The following is an 11,898-nucleotide window of genomic DNA, read 5'->3' as shown; positions in this document are numbered from 1 at the left end:
TTGTAGTATATTTCATTTTGTAAATATACTACATTTTCTTTTCCATTAAATCTGTTGATAGCCAGATTAGTTGGTTCTAAATCATGGCTGTTGTGAATAGGGAGTGCAAGTATCTTTTTCATATAGTGATTGCATGTACTTTGGGTATATTCCAAATAGTAGACTTACTGGGTTACAGTGTAGTTCTATTTTTAAAAAGTTGAGGAAACCTCCTATTATTTTGCATAATGGTTACAATGACTTCTATTTTTGCTAGTATTACAAATATTTATCCTTTTTGTCTACTTGATGATAGCTTGTATCTAGATGTTCCCACAAAACATTATGTGGATACAGGTGGAGCTTTTCAGAAGTGGCTGGATCTAGGGTCTGTGATGCTGGGATTGATTCACAGTGTGATTCTAGGATTAAGGGTGTGAGTAGTACTCAGGCAAAAAAAAGAAGGTAGGTAGACTGAATAAAATATAAGGGGTAGAAAGAGAGAGAGAGAGAGAGAGAGAGAGAGTTGCTTGTTAGTTGCTATGCTGCCAACAGCTTGCCTGCTCTGTGATGCCACCTTGCCTTTAATCTAGTTGACTATGTACTGAAAACTCTATAAATTGTGATCCAAATTAAAATTTTCTCCTTCAACTTTGGGAGTCAGTATTTTGTCTCAGCAATGAGAAAAGTAACAAAAACAGATAATCTGTATGAGATAATAATCTCATTGTGGTTTTGTTTGTCATTTCCCACATTAATAGTGCTGCTGACATTTTTCCATATATTTTTTCTTTTGAGATATATCTATGCAGATCCCTTGCCCATGTTAAATTGTATCATTTATTTCATGCTTTTAAGTTGAGTTCTTTATATATGCTAGATACCAATCTCTCATTAGGTCAAGAGGTTGAACATATTTTTTTCCCATTGTGTAGGTTACCATTCACTTTACCAGTTTATTTGTTTTGCATAAGCATTTTAGTTTGGTGTAATCCTGTTTGTCTATATTTCCTTTTGTAATCTTTGCTTTCACATTTTCATCCAAAATGGTTTTGCCCAGATTAATATCATAAAGCATTTGCCCTGTTTTCCTCTAGTAGTTTTTTATTTTTAGTTTTGCATATATGTCTAATTCATTTTGAGTTTATTGTTGTATATGAAGAGAGAAAGAGTTGTAGTCTCATCCTTCTATAGATGGACATCTGGTTTTTCCCAATACCACTTATCAAAGAGATTATATATATGTCTTTAGCACTTTTGTTGCAAATCAATTTTTATTACAATAAATCTCAGTTAGAAAATTAGGCAAAAGAAACAATCAGAAATCCAATTTAAAGAGAAATAAGTCAAATAGTCCCTGTTGCAGATTTAATAAACATATGCACAGCAAAACCTAAAGACTCAATTTTTTAGAATTAATAAGTGAATTCACTAGAGATATACTTGTAAAAGCAACTTGTAAAATGATTAACGTTCTCATGCATCAATAATAAACTTTGTGAAAAATAGGAAAGAAATCTTATGTATTATAGATACACAATATATCTAGGAATATATTTAGTCGGTGATGTGGAAGACTTCTACAATGAACATTATGAAACACTAAAGAAAAACAACTGAAGAATACACAAATAAATGGGAAGGCATTCCATGTTGATAGCTTGAAAGAAAACTGTTAGAAATGTTCATACCACTACCAATGAATGTAATTTACATATTTAATGCAATCCTCATCAAACTAACAAAGTAGTACTTCACTGGAAGAGGAAAAAACATCCCATGGTACCACAAATGATTCCAAACAGTCCAAGTTATTGGGAGAATAAAAAAGAGTTGAGTGCCAGCTATTTAGCTAAGTGTCACTGCACCTGCCTTGAAAGCACAGGGTCCTGAGTTTGATCCCTGGTACCAAAAAATGAAATAAAACCAAAACAATAACACGAATAAAAGAGCTGAGGCCATTTTACTACTCAACTTCAAAACATATCACAAAGCTGTAATAACCTAAACAGAATGTTGCTGATACAAGATAAACAAATGAAACTAATGAAGAACCCAGGGGAAGAAAACCACACATTTACATATGAAATTATTGTATTTACTCTTTATCCACAGTATTCTCTTTTACTTCCACTTAAATGTATGTGATTTTTAAGTAGGTCTTATCTGGAAATATCTATTCTAACATTACTTAGGTTAAATTTCATCCTTTTTGATACAGTGGACATCAGAGATGGTCTTCTTCTGCTCTCTTTTGCTAATGCAAAATGCAAACTTCATATATTTCATTTTTCAACCTAAACTGATATTTTAAATATTTCTCTATCTTAGTGAACAGTAATCACATTTCACAAAAATACCATTAGCAGTGCTATTGAAATAATTCTCATTATTTACATAAGGAAAAGGTGTATGAGTGTAATTTGATATTTGTATTTAATCTTGGATTTAAGTATATTGTGATGCACTTGCAGTTTTGTTACCCCATTCCCCTTCAATATGCTATGAGCACTGGAAGATGTTTTGGTCTCAGCAGAAAATAAATACTTTGAATAAGATGAGACTCCATCAGGGACAATCTGCATTCAAGAGATTAAAACACCTCACCAATGGGTTATAAAAATTTCCCTTGTCTAATTTACTGTAGCTCTGAAGGATTATTTTAATGTGTAGATCTAATGCCACTGACCAAGGCTGCTAGTGGGTCTATGCTACAATTTTACTTCTCTCTGTATCCAACTCGCTCTGTGGCCTCACCACAACTACAACACATGATGAAGCCCAAGTTCTTGGTGATGGTACACAAAATGTGTACCCAAAGGAGCCAGTATAATATTCAAATTTCAGCATGTACTAATGAACTGTGACAGAGCTCTCTGAAGACAACTATTTGTATCAGAAGAGCTACTCAGCCAGATATACATCTAAATGTCATATCCAAATACTAGAATAGTGAAGAGATAGTGATAGATTATCTTTACAAAGCTGTCTTATAATACAGTAAGTTGTATCTTCAGAAGCAACCTATTTCAATTTCACTGTTATCTGCTATTAACAACTTTAGTATTTTACAGTCTTATAATGATAAATTAGCATTCAAGGGCTTTTCCTTTCCAGGTTTCTATGGTAACCCTTGTACCACATACTCATTAGAAAGAAGTTCTGTTTAATTGATCTACTAATGTATTGCTTAATAGTAACTGTTAAGCAGTCTTTTGTTTCCAGGTCATATTTAGGGTTCACATATTTGCATAAAAGCATTTCGTTAGCTGAAACCAATCATTACTAGTAATTTTCTTTCTTTAGTTTAAAATAACTAAACCCTCATTGAGATTTTCTGAATAGCAAATATTTATATCTTGGAGAATAGGCTTTCTGTATGAGCTTGGCTTGCTTTGTTTCTGTGAGCAGCAAGAAAATTACAGAGCTTGAAAATGTTAATCAGTGAAGACAAAAAGAAGGTGTCTTTTTCTCCAGTTGACATGCAAATTTATAGTGACGTTAACTATAGGCCATATCCAATATTTGATGACAAAGTTGTAATGGATAGATATAATTTAGAATGCATAGTGGTTATCCACTGCATAACTTTCACTAATTAGAATATGTTCCATACACTGCAATTGAGAGACTAAAGTGAGCACTTCCTTGTACTTCAAGCTTATCTAAAAATCCAAGCTTAAAAATACACTTGTCATAGGATTAAAATTAGCCTAGAAATTAACATTAATAAGAGTAATAATTGTGCAAGGTAACAGAGTATGTGGCAAGGTAGAATTTATTGAATATGAATTGAAACATAACACCAAGTTCAGTCTAAACAAGAGAATGGAAAATTTAAGACACACCAAGCCCCTCAATAATTAGGAATGTTATTTCCAGTTTGAATGTAAAGAGGGAATCTTCAAGGAAATTTACATCTCAGTTAAATAGTTCATTAAATAAATACTAATTAGAAACATACAATATACTTATGGGCACTAAGTATTAAATACTTTAATAAGGCAAGGAAGAATTTCATCCACACAAAATAGACATGCTAGCTCCCACATCCTTAAAAAAATTCATTCAACAAGTATTTGAGTGCCTGTCAAACATCACATAGGAGCTGGGCAATGTGAAACATTGTGGGATCCAATATCATTACACTGGTTAACTGAGAACTTTGTTTCATGCTAATGTTTTTGATTCCAGACTATATTTTCTTTCCCCTGTAGTCTCTACAGTGTAATGTTTACTTCTTCTAAAAAAAATCACTATCTCTGATGTATCTTAACAAATATCGGTGTTTACAGCAAGTCTTGTTCTTTCAGAGACCTCACTACATTTGATGAATGTTACCTATTCTATATGTATTCTATGCATAATATGTGTTTTCTGCTTTTGTTTTCTATTATATAGTTATTATGTTTTATTTTGGTTAGTGTGTTAAATCATGAATAAAAGCATTCTTCTCTACATAATCACATAGTTATTTGATAATATAGAAATAATTATCAAAAAGCAATTATCTACTTTTACTATAGTGTATACTATGTGTACATGCATAAGAAAAATGAAGCAGCCTATTAAATTATGATTTAAAAACAGAAGATTATACAATATAAAAATATGTTATGGTGACAAAGATATATTTATTGTACCAACTCCAGATGCATGTTGCCATTATGTACTGTTTTCATATAACAGAGTATATCCATGTGCTATTTTATGTCATACAACTATATAGCTTATATCATTATCCAGTATAATCTAATGATTAATATACAATTAAACATTCTATAATTCTTATATATCTGTAAGCAACTTTAATCTTACTAATTATTTTCTGAATACTTGTGTAGGTATGTTGTATCTGTACAAATCACAGCCCTATATGCACTTGTCTTTGTAAATTTTTCTAGATGGTACTCTATTCTAATTATCATTCTATTGGAATGACCTGGCATACTGCCTGGTGTGGTACTTGTTCTGTTAATGTATAGAAAAACAGAAACAAAAAAGTAAGGAAAGGAAAGATGTGGAAAAGATGATGTATTAGTAGAATCTACTTATTTTTCTATTAATTGGATTTTTAGTAGAACTCAAGGGAACAGCAAATAAAAAAGTAATATATGAAAATTATTTTTTAGATATGCATTTTGAATTCTATTTTTCTTATTCATATCAGATATGTTCATTTGTACTTGTGTGTGTATGTGTTTGTTTAGGTTTATGTCTAATTGACAATACATATAAATCAGCTTTTTTTTATTTGATAAAATTGTACTATTGGATTTATTCAAATTAATTTCTGGAAATAGATGAATTTTTACATTTCAATTCAAGTTGTTTTAAATTGTTATTAATAGAGATTCTTGATTAAAAAGATATTGAAATAAACTTGCCAGATGACAATCTTCCTATTTGCAAATTAAATGATCTTTTTTTCCTAGAAATGGGTTACATAACTACTCCAATTCCTAGACTCTCATTATCATATAATAAAAACATGATCTTTGTTACTTCTATTTAAGAGAAGAAATATCATTTTGATGTATATTCAAAAAGTTTCCAAGGGAAGTCTACTAAATGTGAAAACAGTTGTAGCATGTATAAAATTGCTTTAATATTTAAATGGTTTACAAAAAATATGTTTTAAAAGAGCTTTCAAGAAATTATTTCTGGGGTGAGAAGGAACATCAGAGTTGTTTAAATTTGCACTTCTTGAATGACCAGTGATGCTAAACATATTTTTACATATTTATTTGCTGTTTCTACTTCATCTGAGAAGTGTCTGTTCATTTCAGATGCCCATTTTTGGATTAAGACTTTAAATTTGGGGGGAGTCTATTTTTTTGAGTGTTTATATTCTAGATAGTAGTTTTTTGTCTGAAAACAGCTAGTAAAACTTTTTCCCACATTGTGGTTGTCTCTTCCCCCATGGTAGTTTGTCCTGCTGTGCAAAAGCTTTTTAATAAGATAAGATCCTGGTTACAGATTCTTTGTGCCAGTTCCAATGAAACTGAAGTTTTGTTCATAAAGTCTATTCCTAAGCCAATAACTCCAAGAGTTCTACTAGAGAAACAGGTTTATTGTTTCTGTTTTAATATTTGCACATTTGATCAATTTTAATTTTAGTGTAGTGCATGATGAAAGATGTGGGTCTAGTTTTAATCTTTGGAAAGTTGAAACTCAGTTTTTCCATTACCATTTATTAAAATCTTTCCTCAAAGGAGGGTGTTTGGCTCCTTTGGAGGTGGCTGAGTGTGTCTGGAGTTGTTTCTGTATTTTCTAATCTGTTCCATTGATCCTTGGGTCTGTTTCTTCGCCAATAGAATGCTATTTTTATTAGAGTGTCTTTGTAGTATAGTTTCAAGTTGGGGATTATGATGCCCCATGCCTTGCTTTCCTTGCCTAAAATTGCCTTTGTTATTGTAGGTCTCTTTTTGAATGTGCATCTTTTTGGATTGTTTTCTCTAGCTCTGTGAAATATGGTGTTGGAATTTCAATTGGGATTGCATTAAATCTGTATAGCAGTTTTGGAACCATGACCATTTTCACTATATTGGTTCTTCCTACCCAAGAATAAGGTATATCTTTCCATTTTCTGATATCCTCTTCTATTTATTTTTCAGAGTGCTGTGGTTTACAGAGTAGAGGTTTTTTTGCTTCTTTCATTAGACTGATTCCTAGATGTATCAGTTTTGGGAGGATGTTGTTGTGGAAGGAGTTTTTTCTCCAATTCCCCTTTCAGTGAGTCTGTTCAATAAACCCTCAGGTCTGCTTTTCAATCCTTCCTCACTGTTGGTGGAGTGTAGACTGGTGCAACCACTGTGGAAATCTATGTGGAGATTTCTCAAAAACATAAAACTAGAGGCTCTATTTGACCCAAGTATTTCACTGTTTGTATCTTCCTTAAAGAATTAAAAGAATCATACCAAAACAACATATGCACACCTGCATTTATAGTGCCACAGTTTGTAATAGCTCATTCTTGGAAACAGCCAAAATGTCCATCAACTCGAGACTAGATAAAAAAAGATGTGGTTTTTCTATAAAATGGAGTACTACTCATCCATAAATAATGAGAAACTAGAGACATTTATAGTTAAATGGATGCATATTGAGGCCATACTCTTAAGTGAAATAACTACAACACACATGTGTAAATAATGAAGATTCTCTGGTGTGAAAAACTAAAAGTTTAAATAAGGTTCAAATTATATAATTGATAATGCAAAATAGGAAAAATGGCTAAAAGTAGGGGAAATGGGAAGGGTATGGAAAAGCAAAGAAGAGAAAAGAAAAAATATGATAAAAGGAAAAAATGGAACAAAAGTCTTTGTAAGTATGGAAAGGTGGAGGGGGTGAAGGGAAGGCAGGGGTACTGGGAAAAAATAAGAACCAAGATACATCATGTAAAGGTACAAAATCCCAGTGAAGAATGTAACTGCACTGTATACCTAAAAAGTACCAATAAGTAATAAAAAAGAACACATGAGTTTTTATATATAAAATGGAATATTACTCAGCCATAAAGAAAGGTAAACTAGAGATATTTATAGCTAAATTGATGTACATTGAGGCCTTAATCTTAAGAGAAATAAATAGGACACACATGTGTAAATATTGAGTTCTTTGCTAAGAACCTGAAAGTGGAAATAAGGACTAAAATGTATAATAGATATTGAGAAATGGGAAGAAAATATTCAAATGAGTAGGGGAGCAAAGGAGGGGGGAAGAGGAAAAGACAGAAGGGATAAGAAAAAGAGTGAAAATAGAAAAAAATGGAAACAAAGCTTCTTTATGTAGGGCTTAAAGGGAGAGGGAAAAAGAATAAAAAAGGTAGGATGTATCATGTACAGTTACCATTTCCCTATTATTTATTACTATTATGTATACCTAAAATGGACTGTTTTGCTATAAAATGAATTTATGACCTCATGTGTATATATTATCTATTATTTCAGTTTTTTATCTTATTTTATCAAAGCTTTATTCCAACATTTGACTTAAATATTTTTATTTTTACAAATAGTCTGTATTGGCCCTAACAAATTATGTTTTAGCAGTATATAATTACTCCCATTAAAAAGTAAGCAGTCATAATGGAGGGCAGGGGCATGGGGAAAAATGAGAACCAAGATCTGTCATGTAAAGATACAAGACCCCAGTAATGAATGTAACTGCGCTGGATACTGGAAAGAAACACATGTTTGCTATTTATAGGAAGGGCTCAGATCAAACAGGATAAAATGCAGGGAGAGTCATCATCCTATAAATGGCACATAAAGCCATAGCATTGGGAAGATCACCACTAACAGAAGGTAGGTAAAAAAAAAAAAAATCTAATCACTGAATACATAATTACTCCAGTGCAGAGAGTTTGGAAGAAACAAAAGAGAAAAACCTGTTAATGAAGAAAAATAGAATATATCTGGACAGAGAGACAGGGTGGATAGTAGACAAGGAATGTTTCTTCATATTGCTTCTGTGTTGTCAGAGAATTATCACAGTCTTGACAGGAGAAATAATAAAGAAAACAACTAAACAAATTGGGACTGTATATGGATCAAAAAATGTAGTTTAATTGTCTAACAATAAGTCAGTAAATATTTAACCATGATTCATGTTTTATTCTTTTTGAAATTTATTTTTTCCAAAAGGTTGTGTTATACTTTGCTTTCTCCTGTCTTTGAGCTGGTTTGTACTGCACATTGTTCTTTCAGAACTTCTTTCACCTGTGGTACAGAGCGCTTCTTCAATCTTTCTCCTTCCTTCAAGTCTCGCTGAAATGTTAGCTCTGTGAGATACTCCATGACCATCCCCACATTCCTTTTGATTCCTAATAAGCTGTATTAGCTTATTTCCATAACACTTACCTTTGGGCATGTTAAATATTGAATTATTTATTATTCATTGTCTGTTCACCCATCCACATAACAAACCTTTTAGCACCTTAGATCTTTGTCCTCAGATAGATTACAGAATACCTTAAATAAAGTTTGGCATAAGGAAAACAATTGAGAAGCATATGGTTAATAAAGAAGCATATCTTGAGTTTTCTGTGAAGTTTTAAGTTGAACAAAAATTGTAGAATTTGGACAAATATTTAGACATGCAACTCGGGTGCATGACAAAAATTTGAGTTTTTCTTTTTACTGCCAATAATACACTCATTACATTATATGAAGCTCTTTGTATTAATGCAAATTTTTCAGATGTGTAAAATTCAATCAAGTCTGGGGATAAATATGAAACATCAAAGTGTAACTACATAGTTTAAGAAATCTGGATACTCCTGGAATTTGTGAATGGGAAGTGGTGGAGAAACCTGGTGAGGTCACTATAGTGTTGTGCTTAGTAATCCTTGTCATTATTTCCAAAGGCACTGAGAGAGCAGGGAAGTTCCAGCAGGGTGCCAGTGGAACGATGAAGAATCCAGAAACAGATTTGAGGTTATTATAGAAATAATTACTCCAGAAAGACATGAGAATGGTTTAAAGCAGAAATGGGAAGGGATCTTCTCATTCTGGACTACTTGGTGATGGTCCAGGACCTTCAGGAATTGAGTTATTAAAAGGAAACTCTACATAACTGTAAATGCCCAACTACTGAAAAGATTTCAAAAATTCAGAGTCTACTATCACTATGTGTTTGAGTTAGTGATAAATTATTGGTTGAGTCATGGAATTCTTTTTGTGAGGGTTTGTATTAAATAGCAGCGAAGAGTTTTTATATGTTATAAGGTCACTGAAGTACCGCAAAGCTTGGCTTTATGTAATCTGTCAAAAGAATCACAATTAATTCATAACAAAAACAGTGAAAAAATGATACTCTAATTTAGATCAATATGCTTTTTCTTCACAAATGAAACATATTTTATGTGTGTAGTTTACAATTGAGAATATTTTTTCTTGAAACATTTTAAATATAACAGTAAAACAACATAGTTCATATTTACTAGAATGTGACCATCAACTAAATTTTGCTTTCTTTCCATGAACTCATAAAATTCAAGAATGTGAATTCATTTAAGTAAATTTATTACTTTAGGAAATTATTACATTTTGAATTATCCATGAATATTTATGGAAATTATTCTCTTTGAAATAACATTTTCATAACTCTTATTAAGCATGTTATTACCTAGCATATTTCTAATTCACTATGATTCTTGCAAGAATAGCACATCCGATGAAAACTTTGTGTATTGAACCTTTATTTTGACAAGAATCTTTTGTAGAATAAATAAATGCTCTTAAAATCATAAAAAAACAGAGCACCAAGAAGGGGAAAACAAAACAAAATGTAAAACAAAAATTAAAAACTCAAAACAGAAGCAACAACCTGAAGTTTGGCTGAGGCAATTCTGGTTTATTCTGTATTCTTATACCAATTAACTATGAAGTGAGCATTCATTAAATTTTAAACAACCTTTTGAAATTAAAATAAGAACTAATAGAATCTGCTTTCACATGTGTCAAATGAGCCTGTTTGATGATTGGTTTCAGGATCTCATCATTGCTACAAATATTGATAATCAAGTGGTCATCAGACATTTGATCATTAATATTGCAAGTATTAAATACTCTCAAAACTAATAGAAATAATGAGCTATTTTTTAAATGTGTGATTTTTTCCCTTTGAATAAAGTGCATGCTTCCTCTATATCTATTCCAAGTGGTATATACTTATATAAAATACATCGTCATTTTTTCTCTTTTCTTTTTTCATGTCTTAAAGAAAACTTCTAGGCACAGGAAACTGAGAGATGCAGTTTTTCCAGATGTCTTTTCTTCTTATTTCATTAATGAAAAGTTTTTGAATATATACCTGGCATTGCACAGAATGCCAGAGATTCCAGGATGCTGGTGTGATGAGTTCAACTTCAGCAATAAACCCAGTAATCAAGTCCCACATCCCCTGTCCAACTCATTCCATTGGCCTTTGCAATGTGGCAAGTAAGTCAAGAAAATAAAGTGCTTTCTGTGATTATTAGTGTATAAAATATACTATATTAGTTAAAATATGAAGAAAAAGCAGGAGAGAAAAGCAACAAGGTGAATAGGATAGCTTAAATATTAGGATGCAGATGGCTGTGAAGTCAGTAGTGTAAAATCCTGTGGTGACTTCAGGACAACCCACATCCACACATAAGCAAAGACAAACAATACCTATGTGTTTCTTTTTTCTTTCTTTTTTTTCTTCTTATTGAGTTTATTCGTCCTTTTTGGGGGTATACAGCACAGTTATATTAATCATTGAGATCTTATAAGCTGCATTGTATCACTTACAAAAAATCTTATTGATGCTGATATTATGTATATCTAGTCCTATGTAGTAACATCTTACTTAAAGTATATCAGTTAAAAATAAATTTCTACTTGCAATTCATTGAAGGAATCATTTTTACATGAGCATTCAATCTCAGTTACTTGGGCATTCAATCTCAGCTCAGTTACCTGAGCATTCACCTGAGTATGCAACTCCCATTACTAAATTAATACATCGTTGCTTACAGAACATTTTTTCTACTCATTTTGTAAAACATGGGGTCTAATAGCAAATTGAAATGATTTTTCACTTGTCACATGCAATCTTGTTTAAAACTATTAAACATTTAAGCATTTGTAACTTCCTTTGCACTGAAACAAGTTATTATTGTAGAATGATAAATAATAACCTTATTTTTAAATTAATTGAGGAAACATCCCTTTAAAAACAATTATACGATTAAAACATAGAACAAGTTGCATTAAATAGTGGTACTCCATTCATTACAGTTTGGAACTGAATTAGGTAGTAGTCAAAGTAAGTCTGATATTATCTTTAACTCTTTTCCATTTTCCCCTTAGATATCATGCATTTCTGGAAAGCTAGCAAGAGACAACACACAGCCGAAGCAAGCCTAATAATGCCCTACTTCTCTCTCTC

The sequence above is a fragment of the Fukomys damarensis genome, unplaced genomic scaffold (assembly GCF_012274545.1).
Source record: "Fukomys damarensis isolate Sample0158 unplaced genomic scaffold, DMR_v1.0_HiC HiC_scaffold_1, whole genome shotgun sequence".
NCBI lineage: Eukaryota > Metazoa > Chordata > Mammalia > Rodentia > Bathyergidae > Fukomys > Fukomys damarensis.
The sequence above is the reverse complement of the archived record's forward strand: the minus strand, read 5'-3'. Positions refer to the sequence as shown.